This window comes from Orcinus orca, chromosome 11, assembly GCF_937001465.1.
Source record: "Orcinus orca chromosome 11, mOrcOrc1.1, whole genome shotgun sequence".
Lineage (NCBI taxonomy): Eukaryota > Metazoa > Chordata > Mammalia > Artiodactyla > Delphinidae > Orcinus > Orcinus orca.
In genome coordinates, this window is record NC_064569.1 from 8,621,799 (window position 1) to 8,637,859 (window position 16,061).

The 16,061-nt window shown below is 39.8% G+C and overlaps 1 protein-coding gene across 2 annotated transcripts in view; it reads right to left on the reverse strand.

Moving 5' to 3' along the window:
- The window catches only part of STYK1 (serine/threonine/tyrosine kinase 1), a 51,924-nt gene extending 47,817 nt beyond the window's left edge, over positions 1-4,107 (reverse strand). Inside the window, exon 1 of one of the 2 annotated variants that reach the window (XM_033408121.2) lies at positions 4,045-4,107. The gene's annotated coding sequence lies outside the window, so the exon portion shown is untranslated. Of the gene's footprint in view, positions 1-128; positions 310-4,044 lie in introns of those variants that run through there. The other variant, XM_004281146.3, reaches the window with a different exon arrangement.
- Positions 4,108-16,061: the final 11,954 nt, after the last annotated feature.

A 16,061-nucleotide genomic window follows, 5' to 3' on the forward strand; every position in this document is an offset into this window, starting at 1 on the left:
ACAGCCACTCGCAACCACCCCACTTTCGGCCGCCTCCCTTTTTTTCTTCCCAAACATCAAAGTCCACCCAGAGCTGCATCACTGCCATCCCCCTCCCACCCTTAGTACCCCCAAACCCTTTTTACTACCGTGTCCTTCCTCCGGTCACTCTGTATTTCAGATGAAACGGGCCCAATCAGGAAAAAAAAAAAAAAAAAAGACTGTTTTGGGTAGGGCAAGCTGTGCCGTCCTCAAGGAAATGCTTTTCAGTCCCTCCTTCCCACTGTGGGGCGTGGCTGCCAGCAAAGGATGGAGTTTGGGCGGGGTCCCCACAAAGGAAAGTCTGCGGGCACTGAGGTTTCCGGGACTCACCACACATGAACCAGCAGGAAACCTCTGCCGAAACTGTAAAAGCTGGACTTGTCGCTGATCAACTTATTCAATTCCTTCACTAGCGATTGAAAGACCGGTATAAAGGAGACGCCTGTCCAGGTGAAATTATAGTCATGATAAAGCGCAACAGCGCCACCTCCTGTGCGACCCAATAACAGCTGCCTTCATTGGTGCTCAGAATGGTCAGGATTTGACTTTAGCTCCAGGGACAATCGCAGCCCCAAGTCTTTACTGGGTGCACCAGATTATATTGACCACTGCTATGACATGAGGCAATAGATATGGGACAAGTGAAAATAAAGATCCCAGGAGTAGTAATCAATCATTCACAAATGCTTTTTACATAATCTGTGTGCTCGGTTCTCCTCTAGGGATATAGTGATGAACAACTAGTTAGGTTACTGGCCCATGTGGAATTTATGTTAACTTTTTAAAAAACTTATTTATTTATCTATCTATCTATTTATTTATGGCTGCGTTGGGTGTTTGTTGCTGCGCCTGGGCTTTCTCTAGTTGCAGCGAGCGGGGGCTGTTCTTCGTTTCCGTGCGCGAGCTTCTCATTGTAGTGGCCTCTCTTGCTGCGGAGCACGGGCTCTAGGCACACGGGCTCCAGTACTATTTGTGGAATGCGGGCTCAGTAGTTGTGGCCCATGGGCTTAGTTGCTCTGCGGCATGTGGGATCTTTCCAGGTCTCGAACCCGTGTCCCCTGCATTGGCAGGCGGATTCTTAACCATTACGCCACCAGGGAAGTCCCCCCACATGGATTTTACAATTATAGGAGACACTGAAGAAAATACACAGCTGGGAGAATTCCAAATTAGATACTAACACCTAATACACGTTCTATTCAAGAAATATAGGTCATAGATTGAATAGATGACCAGTTTGCTCAGCATTGCTAACAAACTAAGCAGAAATTGGGCATCATTAGAACAGAAAGAATTTGGGTGCAATGTGACGTGACATATTTAGAGACTGAGGTACTTCAGTTCTCTAGTCTTTGCTATTGACTGTTTCATTTCCTTCAGATCTCTTTTAAAATAGGATGAACTGTACTGAATGCCACTGATAAGAATGGTTGATGGTTAATTCTGTTATGGGAATTTTACCTCAATTTTAAAAAAAGAATGCATGAAGTCTCATCACTCAAATTTTCTTCCCATCCTTTATGTCATAATTGATGAATAAAAGACACATGAACTCATCTGAGCTTTATATTATGTAATCTCCTACTCTACTTCCCCAAGAACCCTGATCTCCTTGAAGGCAGAGACCATGGCTTACTCATTTTTGTAATTCCTGCGGCATCCAACATACTGCTAGATACCCATTCTGATACACAGAATTGTGTTTAAAAATCTAGTTTTTGTAAAGGACCCACTACAGTCACAGAAGTAATAACCTCTAGGACCTAGAAATTTTTAAAAATATATACAGATAGAACAAAGGGGGATTCAAAAGTTTATTCTCCAATTTTAATAAACAATTCAAATAAATTATGAATTTTTAAAATTTCTGAGATAGGGAAAACTCTGGAAATAACTGCACAGACACAGAAACACCTACATACCTGCTAGATAGAGAATCTTAAACAGAAGATGTAAACAGGAGGCATATATGTATCACTGGTCCCACACATATATGTGTGAATAAGGTGTCTAGATATCCCTTATTTCTCTTTTCTCTCCAAGTGTTCATTCCCTTATAATTTCAATTATTACCTCTGTCCCTCCTACTCATTTTCAGCAATGCTTCAGTCCATCCTTCCCTGCCAGATGGCTATTTCTGCCTCGCCATTCGTTCAATCAGCATTTATTGAATGCCCATTTTCCGCTCTGCCAATGTTAAGTACTGAACAGCAAGAGGTCACTCTGAAATATATACTGGGGACCTCTTCATTCTGCAGTTTAGTCCATACACACCTCCACCAGATCCTCTAAATTCCTACAACAACACTCATTCCTGTGTTATTTAGTGTAATCTGTTGGGTTCTACAAATGTGAGGAGGAATTCCAGCTTGAAGACTGGTGGGGTGGACCCTCCTGAAATCTGTTTACGTGAGGCATGGAGAAAGCCCTAGAAAATTGTTAATTATAAGGAAAGAGTCGGAGCGAGAAGGCTTTGCCCAATGACAAGAATAGAATGATGTTCAACGTTGTGTCTGTCTCTTAAAGTCCTTTGGCCTAGACCTTATAACATAACTGAGCCTCAGGAAAGGCGACCGTAAGTACAACTGGGAGAGTTATTTCACAAAACAGAAAAACAAAACAAAGCCAAAAAACTATGATAGGGCTTGCCTGGTGGCGCAGTGGTTGAGAGTCCGCCTGCCGATGCAGGGGACACGGGTTCATGCCCCGGTCTGGGAGGATCCCACATGCCGCGGAGTGGCTGGGCCCGTGAGCCGTGGCCGCTGAGCCTGCGCGTCCGGAGCCTGTGCTCCGCAACGGGAGAGGCCGCAGCAGTGAGAGGCCCGCGTACTGAAAAAAACAAAAACAAAAAAACAAAAATAAAACTAAACTGTGATAGACTGGGTAGCATTGCTTTGGAACTGTTTCAAAGGAAGTTAACACAAAAGCCAGGCAAATGGATTCTTCCAACTTTATCTGAAAACAATCCAACTTCACCATAGGAGGGCAGCAGGGGACCATACACAGCTTCAAAGGCCCCGAGGCTTACAAAGAAGGTTTGCATGGCACATGGAAACGGAACAATGATGCAAGCTGTAAACAGAGTCGGCAATAGACTCGCTGCAGCAATGCCCCCCACCTAAATGGGGCGTCTCAGGAATTGAAAGAACAGTAGATATTGCCAACTAAAATTTGTCACTCGCTGTCTGGTTCTACAAGGCTGAAGTCACTAGCCACAGCAATCCCTGACCTTCAACACACCTTAAAAGGGGTTCAGGGTGGAGATCAGGAATGAGGCACTCTGTGCTCTGGGAAAAACTGGCAGAACAGGCCTTCAGATAGTTAGATATTTTCAGGAGGAGAGTTTATGAGCCCAATTTCTTGCATCTTCTGACATGTGGAAAAGCACTCAAATCACTCACGGAGGCATCTGTTCCTTGTGACCAGCAGTAACCCTCTGCCAAAACGTGAGCTTGACTGCACGTGCCCCCTTCACTAATATCTTCTATATACCGACATTTCCCCCTACCTCTTCAGAGCAGTGAGGACCATAGCCCAGGAGACATCTCATTTGCCCATCTACTGGCTGGATGACAGCAGGACAAGCTGAAACCATGTATTCAAGACAACAGACCCATAGCATGGAAAGAGATTTTATTCCTAAGAAGCCACTGGGAGGAAAAGTGCCCATGGGAACCACTCAACCAAAAGCGTCCATAAGAAAAAACTGTATTATAGTAAGCCACTGAAATTTACGATGGTTTGTTACAGCAGCTAGAATTAATTACCCTGAGAAATGCAGGCATACCACTTTTTCAGAGCCACTGTTCTCCACATAAATAAAAGGGAAATAAAAATCTTGTAGTAAAGGTAAAAGATAATCTATATAGTGCACGGTACATAGGATACATTAGTGAGATATATGTAAATTGTGAGGAAAATACGAAGATTTGCTTATGTTTTTATCTTGAAGTATATGAAAGTAAGCTTTCTCACTAAAATTCACTGTATTTTTATATAAAAGAGTGACAATGGAATACTCACTGAATCTGCATGTCAGAGGGTCACGTGTCAGGTATGCAGGATGAGGTATCCTGAGAAAAGAATTGCAATTACATGAAAAAAGGGGGTGATAACTTACATTTGTTTATACATGTTTAACATAATGCAATCTATAATGATATCAATGTGGTTTATTTTCTAAAATCAAAACTATTAAATAGTATAATCCTGGAAATACCTTGAAATGAGAAGTAATAATTTAAATTGTCCTATATAGATGCATCTGTATACTTAAGAGAATTGTCACATTTAAAATATCCACTTTTCTTTTATATGAAGGTAGGTCTCCTAAATTTGCTATTTTTCCTGTGTTCAGTGACTGACAGGAATATGCTAGCAGATAGTTGTAGAAAAGATGAACACCTTCAAGGTAAAAGTGATATTTTCACAATGTGTAAAAATTGAACATTTTTGAAAAGAACCCTTGCTCTGGGGGTTGAAAATAGGTTTTTGGAGATATTATTCATTATCATGTATTTTTTTGTTGCTGAAATGATATATTTTTCACCTCTGAATTCTCTCATATTTACATATTTCTAAAACTTTTTAAAATTTCTAACCTCTAAAAATTGTATAAATGAATAGTTTCCACTTTGAAAGCAATTATTATATAACAATTTCTAACTAGTTTACATAACTGTTTTGATACCAGATAGATGAAAATTTTCTATGCAAATTCCAACAAAACATTTAAATAGCTGGTAGATGGAATTGAAATATATCATGATAGAAGCAAAATGCTTTTCTTCCATTTGGACCCATACATTTTTTTCAGCTATTACAGCCACTGAAATCGACTATCAGATCAAAGTGAACATATAAAACATATTTTCAAATCACATATCACAAAATATTAAGCCAATACTTTTACAAATAATAAAACAATTTAAATCACTTTACTAGTTATTATTAAAATATCATAGTAAGAAGTTTATTACATTAATAAACATTTTCTGCATGCTATCTTGTCTTTCATTTTTAATTTCTTTTTTATGTTTTATAACAGGTACTATAAGTACATACAAATACATAGAGTTTTTGTATTAAAAAATGCATGCATTTGGATGCACATTCACTTTATTTATTTATTTATTTTTAATTGAAGTTCAGTTGATTTACAATGTGTTAGTTTTAGATGTACTGTAAAGTGACTTGCATACTCATTTTCAAAAATTGACTTAAATCCATTTTTTAAATTAGACTGAATGACTAAAAGAATAGAGACAACTATTCTCAATGGTACCTATAGTATCTGAAATTTAAATAACTTCATTTGAAACCACTAGCATAGTATCATGAGAAAAACTGTACAACTGAGTCTTTTCTTATTTCTTTATTAACATCAGGAAAATTATCCCTGAGGGTTGTGGCAGGGAAAAAAACAAACAAACCTCTGACGACTCTAAGTTATAAGTACACAAACTGGGACATTGTGATGAATAAGACTGGAAAGGGAATCCAGATTGAAAGCATTGGAAAACTCTTCCCGTGGTTCATCTGCAACCTCCCAACTATGGTCATATTTGTAAAGGATGCGACACCAGCAGTAACTGAACCTTAAAATGAATGTCTTAAAAGAAGGAAGAGGAGCAGAAGGACTAAGCAAAGGAAAAGTGGAGGAAAAAAGAAAAGTTCAGAGTCCATCAAGAAAATGACTTCAGTAGTTCTTAACCATTACTAGTACATTTTAACTACAGCAACTTTAGAGTTATCTCAAACTATACTTGTCAAAAATGGTCTCATATCACAGTTTAAACACACTTCTTTTTTTCCTTTTTTTAAAAATGAATTTATTTTATTTATTTATTTATTTTTGACTGTGTTGGGTCTTCGTTGCTGAGCGTGGGCTCCCTCTAGTTGTGGCGAGCGGGGGCTACCCTTTGTTGCGGTGCGCGGGCTTCTCGCTGTGGTGTCTTCTCTTGTTGCAGAGAATGGCCTGTATGTGCGTGGGCACGCGGGCTCAGTGGCATGCGGGCTCAGTAGTTGCAGTGCACAGGCTTAGTTGCTCCGGGGCATGTGGGATCTTCCCAGACCAGGGCTCGAACCCGTGTCCCCTGCATTGGCAGGCAGATTTTTAACCACTGCGCCACCAGGGAAGTTCCTAAACACACTTCTAAACTGACACTAAGTGAGCAAATTGTCCAATCCTCATTCAGCTTCTCCGTTGCCTGTTCCTATTTGTTGCCACATGCTTGGAACACTCTACATTGGCTGTTACCTCTGCTATCATTTCCCCTACAGTTATGTGCAGAGACAGATTATGGATATCAGCCAGTGAAATATAGTTCTTTGGTGCCATCCCTAGAAGTGATCTTGACAGAGGCACTTACAAAAGGATAATGGCATACTAAAGTTAAGAGAGAGCTGGGGAAAATTCTGCAATTACTTCACCCTGACCCCCAGTTGAAAACCACTGATCCACACAACGTTTTTCCTTTCAGCCAGACATGAAAACCCCGCTGTTGAGTGAGTGGCTTGAGATTAAAGATGATGAAAACTTTGGATCTGAACCCAGATCTTCTGATTCCCAGACTCTTCCTGTCTCCTCCATTTCCGTGGGTTTGAGCCTCCTACTGAATCTGTGTGACCTGGATCCACAACTTTCTCATTTCCTAAATGGCAACAAAAGCTACTAGCCAGGATTGGTGTGAAGGTTTAAAACAATGCTGAGAACATTGGCACTTAATGTATTTTTCATTTATGCAAGAAACCTTAAAGATTAAAAAGTCCCTAATAATACCATATTTCTTTACTTTTTTTCCATACAATTTTTATCATCTTTAATTTGCCTGACACAGTTTCTTAAATTTTTGAAGGAGTTAAGATAGGTTTAGCTTAGGTCTACATGAGTTCACAAGACAAGTTTCAAAGTGGGGAAGGTGCTAAGATCTTGCCCCTTCTTCACTCAGTCTGGCTGAAACCACATCTTTTTTTTTTTAATTTCTGAATTTTATTTTTTATACAACAGGTTCTTATTAGTTATCTATTTTATACATATTAGTGTATATATGTCAATCCCAATCTCCCAATTTGAAACCATATCTTTGGATAAACTCAGTATATAGCTTTGAAGATTTCCTTTGTCTCCCCCAAAACTCAGCACTACATGTTGATGGAGGAGAAACCAGTGGGTCTAGATGGATAGATGGTCTGTTGGTGCAAGAATATAGGAAAAGTTGACAACAACATCAATCAACAGAATCTTGTTCACATTTATAGAACAGTCCACCCAACAACAGCAGAAATATTTGTAAGGGTTCATAGAACATGCTATATGATAGACCATATCATGAGCCCTAAAACCAAAATGACTCAACAATTTTTTTTAACATCTTTATTGGAGTATAATTGCTTTACAATGATGTGTTAGTTTCTGCTATACGACAAAATGAATCAGTTATATATCTACATATGTTCCCATATCTCTTCCCTCTTGCATCTCCCTCCCTCCCACCCTCCCTATCCCACCCCTCCAGGCGATGACAAAGCACCGAGCTGATCTCCCTGTGCTATGCGGCTGCTTCCCACTAGCTATCTACCTTACGTTTGGTAGTGTATATATGTCCATGCCTCTCTCTCGCTTTGTCACAGCTCACCCTTCCCCCTCCCCATGTCCTCAAGTCCATTCTCTAGTAGGTCTGTGTCTTTATTCATGTCTTACCCCTAGGTTCTTCATGACATTTATTTTTTCTTAAATTCTATATATATCTGTTAGCATACGGTATTTGTCTCTCTCTTTCTGACTTACTTCACTCTGTATGACAGACTTTAGGTCTATCCACCTCATTACAAATAGCTCAATTTCGTTTCTTTTTATGGCTGAGGAATATTCCATTGTATATATGTGCCACATCTTCTTTATCCATTCATCCGATGATGGACACTTAGGTTGTTTCCATCTCCGGGCTATTGTAAATAGAGCTGCAATGAACATTTTGGTACATGACTCTTCTTGAATTATGGTTTTCTCAGGGTATATGCCCAGTAGTGGGATTGCTGGGTCATATGGTAGTTCTATTTGTAATTTTTTAAGGAATCTCCACACTGTTCTCCACAGTGGCTGTATCAATTTACATTCCCACCAACAGTGCAAGAGGGTTCCCTTTTCTCCACACCCCCTCCAGCATTTATTGTGTCTAGATTTTTTGATGATGGCCATTCTGACTGGTGTGAGATGATATCTCATTGTAGTTTTGATTTGCATTTCTCTAATGATTAATGATGTTGAGCATTCTTTCATGTGTTTGTTGGCAGTCCGCATATCTTCTTTGGAGAAATGTCTATTTAGGTCTTCTGCCCATTTTTGGACTGGGTTGTTTGGTTTTTTGTTATTAAGCTGCATGAGCTGCTTATAAATTTTGGAGATTAATCCTTTGTCAGTTGCTTCATTTGCAAATATTTTCTCCCATTCTGAGGGTTGTCTTTTGGTCTTGTTTATGGTTTCTTTTGCTGTGCAAAAGCTTTGAAGTTTCATTAGGTCCCATTTGTTTATTTTTGTTTTTATTTCCATTTCTCTAGGAGGTGGGTCAAAAAGGATCTTGCTGTGATTTATGTCATAGAGTGTCCTGCCTATGTTTTCCTCTACCAGTTTGATAGTTTCTGGCCTTACATTTAGGTCTTTAATCTATTTTGAGCTTATTTTTGTGTATGGTGTTAGGGAGTGATCTAATCTCATACTTTGACATGTACCTGTCCAGTTTTCCCAGCACCACTTATTGAAGAGGCTGTCCTTTCTCCACTGTACATTCCTGCCTCCTTTATCAAAGATAAGGTGACCATATGTGCGTGGGTTTATCTCTGGGCTTTCTATCCTGTTCCATTGATCTATATTTCTGTTTTTGTGCCAGTACCATACTGTCTTGATTACTGTAGCTTTGTAGTATAGTCTGAAGTCAGGGAGCCTGATTCCTCCAGCTCCGTTTTTCTTTCTCAAGATTGCTTTAGCTATTCGGGGTCTTTTGTGTTTCCATACAAATTGTGAAGTTTTATGTTCTAGTTCTGTGAAAAATGCCAGTGGTAGTTTGATAGGGATTGCATTGAATCTGTAGATTGCTTTGGGTAGTAGAGTCCTTTTCACAACGTTGATTCTTCCAATCCAAGAACATGGTATATCTCTCCATCTATTTGTATCGTCTTTAATTTCTTTCATCAGTGTCTTATAATTTTCTGCATACAGGTCTTTTGTCTCCTTAGGTAGGTTTATTCCTAGATATTTTATTATTTTTGTTGCAATGGTAAATGGGAGTGTTTTCTTGATTTCACTTTCAGATTTTTCATCATTAGTGTATAGGAATGCCAGAGATTTCTGTGCATTAATTTTGTATCCTGCTACTTTACCAAATTCATTGATTAGCTCTAGTAGTTTTCTGGTAGCATCTTTAGGATTCTCTATGTATAGTATCATGTCATCTGCAAACGGTGACAGCTTTACTTCTTTTCCGATTTGGATTCCTTTTATTTCCTTTTCTTCTCTGATTGCTGTGGCTAAAACTTCCAAAACTATGTTGAATAAGAGTGGTGAGAGTGGGCAACCTTGTCTTGTTCCTGATCTTAGTGGAAATGCTTTCAGTTTTTCACCATTGAGAATGATGTTGGCTGTGGGTTTGTCATATATGGCCTTTATTATGTTGAGGAAAGTCCCCTCTATGCCTACTTTCTAGAGGGTTTTTATAATAAATGGGTGTTGAATTTTGTCGAAAGCTTTCTCTGCATCTATTGAGATGATCATATGGTTTTTCTCCTTCAGTTTGTTAATATGGAGTATCACGTTGATTGATTTGCGTATATTGAAGAAACCTTGCATTCCTGGAATAAACCCCACTTGATCATGGTGTATGGTCCGTTTAATGTGCTGTTGGATTCTGTTTGCTAGTATTTTGTTGAGGATTTTTGCATCTATGTTCATCAGTGATATTGGCCTATAGTTTTCTTTCTTCGTGACATCCTTGTCTGGTTTTGGTATCAGGGTGATGGTGGCCTCATAGAATGAGTTTGGGAGTGTTCCTCCCTTTGCTATATTTTGGAAGAGTTTGAGAAGGATAGGTGTTAGCTCTTCTCTAAATGTTTGATAGAATTCGCCTGTGAAGCCATCTGGTCCTGGGCTTTTGTTTGTTGGAAGATTTTTAATTACAGTTTCAATTTCAGTGCTTGTGATTGGTCTGTTCATATTTTCTATTTCTTCCTGATTCAGACTTGGCAGGTTGTGCATTTTTAAGAATTTGTCCATTTCTTCCAGGTTGTCCATTTTATTGGCATAGAGTTGCTTGTAGTAATCTCTCATGATCTTTTGTATTTCTGCAGTGTCACTTGTTACTTCTCCTTTTTCATTTGTAATTCTATTGATTTGAGTTTTCTCCCTTTTTATCTTGATGAGTCTGGCTAATGGTTTATCAATTTTGTTTATCTTCTCAAAGAACCACCTTTTAGTTTTATTGATCTTTGCTGTCATTTCCTTCATTTCTTTTTCATTTATTTCTGATCTGATGTTTATGATTTCTTTCCTTCTGCTAACTTTGGGGTTTTTTTGTTCTTCTTCCTCTAATTGCTTTAGGTGCAAGGTTAGGTTGTTTATTCGAGATGTTTCCTGTTTCTTAAGGTAGGATTGTATTGCTCTAAACTTCCCTCTTAGAACTGCTTTTGCTGCATCCCATAGGTTTTGGGTCGTCGTGTCTCCATTGTCATTTGTTTCTAGGTATTTTTTAATTTCCTCTTTGATTTCTTCAGTGATCACTTCGTTATTAAGTAGTGTATTGTTTAGCCTCCATGTGTTGGTATTTTTTACAGATCTTTTCCTGTAATTGATATCTAGTCTCATGGCGTTGTGGTCAGAAAGGATACTTGATACAACTTCGATTTTCTTAAATTTACCAAGGCTTGATTTGTGACCCAAGATATGATCTATCCTGGAGAATGTTCCATGAGCACTTGAGAAAAATGTGCATTCTGTTGTTTTTGGATGGAATTTCCTATAAACATCAATTAAGTCCATCTTTTTTAATGTATCATTTAAAACTTGTGTTTCTTTATTTATTTTCATTTTGGATGATCTGTCCATTGGTGAAAGTGGGGTGTTAAAGTCCCCTACTATGAATGTGTTACTGTCGATTTCCCCTTTTATGGCTGTTAGTATTTGCCTTATGTGTTGAGGTGCTCCTATGTTGGGTGCATAAATATTTACAATTGTTATATCTTCTTCTTGGATCGATCCCTTGATCATTATGTAGTGTCCTTCTTTGTCTCTTCTAATAGTCTTTATTTTAAAGTCTATTTTGTCTGATATGAGAATTGCTACTCCAGCTTTCTTTTGGTTTCCATTTGCATGAAATATCTTTTTCCATCCCCTTACTTTCAGTCTGTATGTGTCTCTAGGTCTGAAGTGGGTCTCTTGTAGACAGCAACTATATGGGTCTTGTTTTTGTATCCATTCAGCCAATCTGTGTCTTTTGGTGGGAGCATTTAGTCCATTTACATTTAAAGTAATTATTGATATGTATGTTCCTATTCCCATTTTCTTAATTGTTTTGGGTTCGTTATTGTAGGTCTTTTCCTTCTCTTGTGTTTCTTGCCTAGAGAATTTCCTTTAGCAGTTGTTGTAGAGCTGGTTTGGTGGTGCTGAACTCTCTCAGCTTCTGCTTGTCTGTAAAGATTTTAATTTCTCCATCAAATCTGAATGAGATCCTTGCTGGGTAGAGTAATCTTGGTTGCAGGTTTTTCTCCTTCATCACTTTAAATATGTCCTGCCACTCCCTTCTGGCTTGCAGAGTTTCTGCTGAAAGATCAGCTGTTAACCTTATGGGGATTTCCTTGTGTGTTATTTGTTGTTTTTCCCTTGCTGCTTTTAATATGTTTTCTTTGTATTTAATTTTTGACAGTGTGATTAATATGTGTGTTGGCATATTTCTCCTTGGATTTATCCTGTATGGGACTCTCTGTGCTTCCTGGACTTGATTAACTATTTCCTTTCCCATATTAGGGAAGTTTTCAACTATAATCTCTTCAAATATTTTCTCAGTCCCTTTCTTTTTCTCTTCTTCTCCTGGAACCCCTATAATTGGAATGTTGGTGTGTTTAATGTTGTCCCAGAGGTCTCTGAGACTGTCGTCAGTTCTTTTCATTCTTTTTTCTTTATTCTGCTCTGCAGTAGTTATTTCCACTATTTTATCTTCCAGGTCACTTATCCGTTCTTCTGCCTCAGTTATTCTGCTATTGATCCCATCTAGAGTATTATTCATTTCATTTATTGTGCTGTTCATCATTGTTTGGTTCATCTTTAGTTCTTCTAGGTCCTTGTTAAATGTTTTTTGCATTTTGTCTATTCTATTTCCAAGATTTTGGATCATCTTTACTATCATTATCCTGAATTCTTTTTCAGGTAGACTGCCTATTTCCTCTTCATTTGTTAGGTCTGGTGGGTTTTTATCTTGCTCCTTCATCTGCTGTTTTTCTGTCTTCTCATTTTGCTTATCTTACTGTGTTTGGGGTCTCCTTTTTGCAGGCTGCAGGTTCGTAGTTCCCGTTGTTTTTGGTGTCTGTCCCCAGTGGCTAAGGTTGGTTCAGTGGGTTGTGTAGGCTTCCTGGTGGAGGGGACTAGTGCCTGTGTTCTCGTGGATGAGGGTGGATCTTGTCTTTCTGGTGGGCAGGTCCACGTCTGGTGGTGTGTTTTGGGGTGTCTGTGGACTTATTATGATTTTAGGCAGCCTCTCTGCTAATGGGTGGGGTTGTGTTCCTGTCTTGCTAGTTGTTTGGCATAGGATGTTCAGCACTGTAGCTTGCTGGTCGTTGAGTGAAGCTGTGTGAAAGTGTTGAGATGGAGATCTCTGGGAGATTTTCGCCGCTTGATATTATGTGGAGCTGGGAGGTCTTTTGTGGACCAGTGTCCTGAAGTTGGCTCTCCCACCTCAGAGGCACAGCACTGACGCCTGGTTGCAGTACCAAGAGCCTTTCATCCACACGGCTCAGAATAAAAGGGAGAAAAAGTAGAAAGAAAGAATTAATAGAAGTAGAAAGAAAGAAAGAAAGAAAGAAAGGAGGAAGGGAAGGAGGGAGGGAGAGAGGGAGGAGGGAAGGAAGGAAAAAAGAAAGAAAGAAGATAAAGTAAAATAAAATAAAGTAAGATAAAATATAATAAAGTTATTAAAATAAGAAAATAATTATTAAGGGAAAATAAAAATGGACGGATAGAGCCCTAGGACAAATGGTGGAAGCAAAGCTATACAGACAAAATCTCACATAGAAGCATACACATACACACTCACAGAAAGAGGAAAAGGGGAAAAAATCGTAAGTCTTGCTCTCAAAGTCCACTTCCTCAATTTGATATGATTCGTTGTCTAAAGGAGGGAAGGAAGGAATGAAAGAACAAAGATAAAGTAAAATAAAATAAAGTTATTAAAATAAAAAGTAATTATTAAGAAAAAAACAACGGACGGATAGAACCCTCGGACAAATGGTGGAAGCAAAGCTATACAGACAGAATCTCACACAGAAGCATACACATACACACTGAGAAAAAAAGGAAAAGGAGGGAAAATCATAAATCTTGCTCTCAAAGTCCACCTCCTTAACTTCGGATGATTCGTTATCTATTCAGGTATTCCACAGATGCAGGTACATCAAGTTGATTGTGGAGCTTTAATCTGCTGCCTCTGAGGCTGCTGGGAGAGATTTCCCTTTCTCTTCTTTGTTCTCACAGCTCCCAGAGGCTCTGCTTTGGATTTGGCCCCGCCTCTGTGTGTAGGTCACTGGAGGGCATCTGTTCTTCACTCAGAGAGGATGGGGTTAAAGGAGCCGCTGATTCGGGGGCTCTGGCTCACTCAGGCCGGGGGGAGGGAGGGGCACGGAGTGCGCGGCGAGCCTGTGGCAGCCGAGGCCTGCGTGACGTTGCACCAGCCTGAGGCGCACCGTGCATTCTCCCGGGGAAGTTGTCCCTGGATCCCGGGACCCTGGCAGTGGCGGGCTGCACAGGCTCCCCGGAAGGGGGCTGTGGATAGTGACCTGTGCTCGCACACAGGCTTCTTGGTGGCGGCAGCAGCAGCCTTAGCATCTCATGCCCATCTCTGGGGTCCACGCTTTTAGCCGCGGCCCACGCCCGTCTCTGGAGCTCCTTTAAGCAGCACTCTTAATCGCCTCTCCTCGCGCACCAGGAAACAAAGAGGGAAGAAAAAGTCTCTTGCCTCTTCGGCAGGTCCAGACTTTTCCCCGGACTCCCTCCCAGCCAGACGTAGCGCACTAACCCCGCAGGCTGTGTTCACGCTGCCAACCCCAGTCCTCTCCCGGCGCTCCGACCAAAGCCTGAGCCTCAGCTCCCAGCCCCACCCGCCCCGGCGGGTGAGCAGACAAGCCTCTCGGGCTGGTGAGTGCCGGTCAGCACCGATCCTCTGTGCGGGAATCTCTCCGCTTTGCCCCCCGCACCCCTGCTACTGTGCTCTCCCCCGCTACTGTGCTCTCCTCCGCAGCACCGAAGCTTTCTCCCTCCGCCACCCGCAGTCTCCGCCCGTGTAGGGGCCTCCTAGTGTGTGGAAACCTTTCCTCCTTCACTGCTCCCTCCCACTGGTGCAAGTCCAGTCCCTATCCTTTTGTCTGTTTATTCTTTTTTCTTTTGCCCTACCCAGGTACGTGGGGGGTTTCTTGCCTTTTGGGAGGTCTGAGGTCTTCTGCCTGCCTTCAGTAGGTGTTCTGTAGGAGTTGTTCCACGTGTAGATGTATTTCCGGTGTATCTGTGGGGAGGAAGGTGATGTCCGCGTCTTACTCTTCCGCCATCTTCCCGGAAGCTCTCAACAAATTTTAAGGAAGTAAAATTATTCAGCACGTTCTCTGACAACAAGGGAATAAAATTAGAAATTAACATCAGAAAGAGAACAGAAAAATCAGTAAACACTTGGAAATTAAGCACCACACTTCTAAATGGGTGAATGAGAAAGTCTCAAGAGAAATTTAAAAATACATTGAACTGTATGAAAATGTAAATACAACATTTTAAATTTGTGGGACACAAGTAAAGTAGTGCTGAAAGGGACATTTATAGCATTAAAATGCTTATCTTAAAATAGGAGAAAAGTCTCAAGTCAATAATCTAAGCTCCCATCTTAAAAAAAGCAGAAACTGAAGAGCAAAATAAACCCAAAGGAAATAACAACGTGCAGAAATCAATGAAATAAAAACAGAAGTCCTAGCCAACCAGCAGAATGAGGCAAGGAGAGGAAATAAAAGGCACACAGACTGGAAAAAAAGGATAAAACTGTCCCTATATTCAGATAATATGATAAAAATCCTGTTTTGTAACTACGGAAAATCCCAATTTACCAAAAAAAAAAAAAAAAAATTCCTAGAACTGATAAATGAATTCAGTGTATTTATAGAATACATGGTCAACATATAAAAATCTATTGTATTTCTATATTTTAAGATTTACAGTAATCAAGACAATGTGTTGTTGGCAGAGGGACAGACAAGCTAGACCAATGGAACAGAATAGAGACCCCATAAATAAACCCACATGAGCAGGGCCAACTGGATTTTGGCAAAGGCATAAGCAGTGCAGCCAAGGAACAATAGTCTTTTCAAGAAATGGTGCTGGGATAATTGGATATTTGTCGGCAAAAAAATGAACCTCAACCTATACCTCACATCCTATACAAAAGTTATCTCAGAGGAAAACATAGAAGAAAATCTTCAAGACCTAGGCTAGGTGAAAAGTTCTTAGACATGACACCAAAAGCACAATTCATAGAGGAAAAATAATAAATTGGACTTTATCGAAATCAAAACCTTTTGCTCTAACAAAAGACATCATTAAGAGGGTGAAAAGACAAGCCACTAACTGGAAGAAAAATATTTACAAACCACATATTTGACAAAGGACTCATATCTAAATTATAAAACATAAGGAACTGTTTTCTTTTTTTAATAAATTTTCCCACCAAGGGAAAAAAATAGACTTTATTTACAAGTAATAACATTTAGAAAAGATCCACCCCTGGCCCTTAAAAATCTTCCCAGCA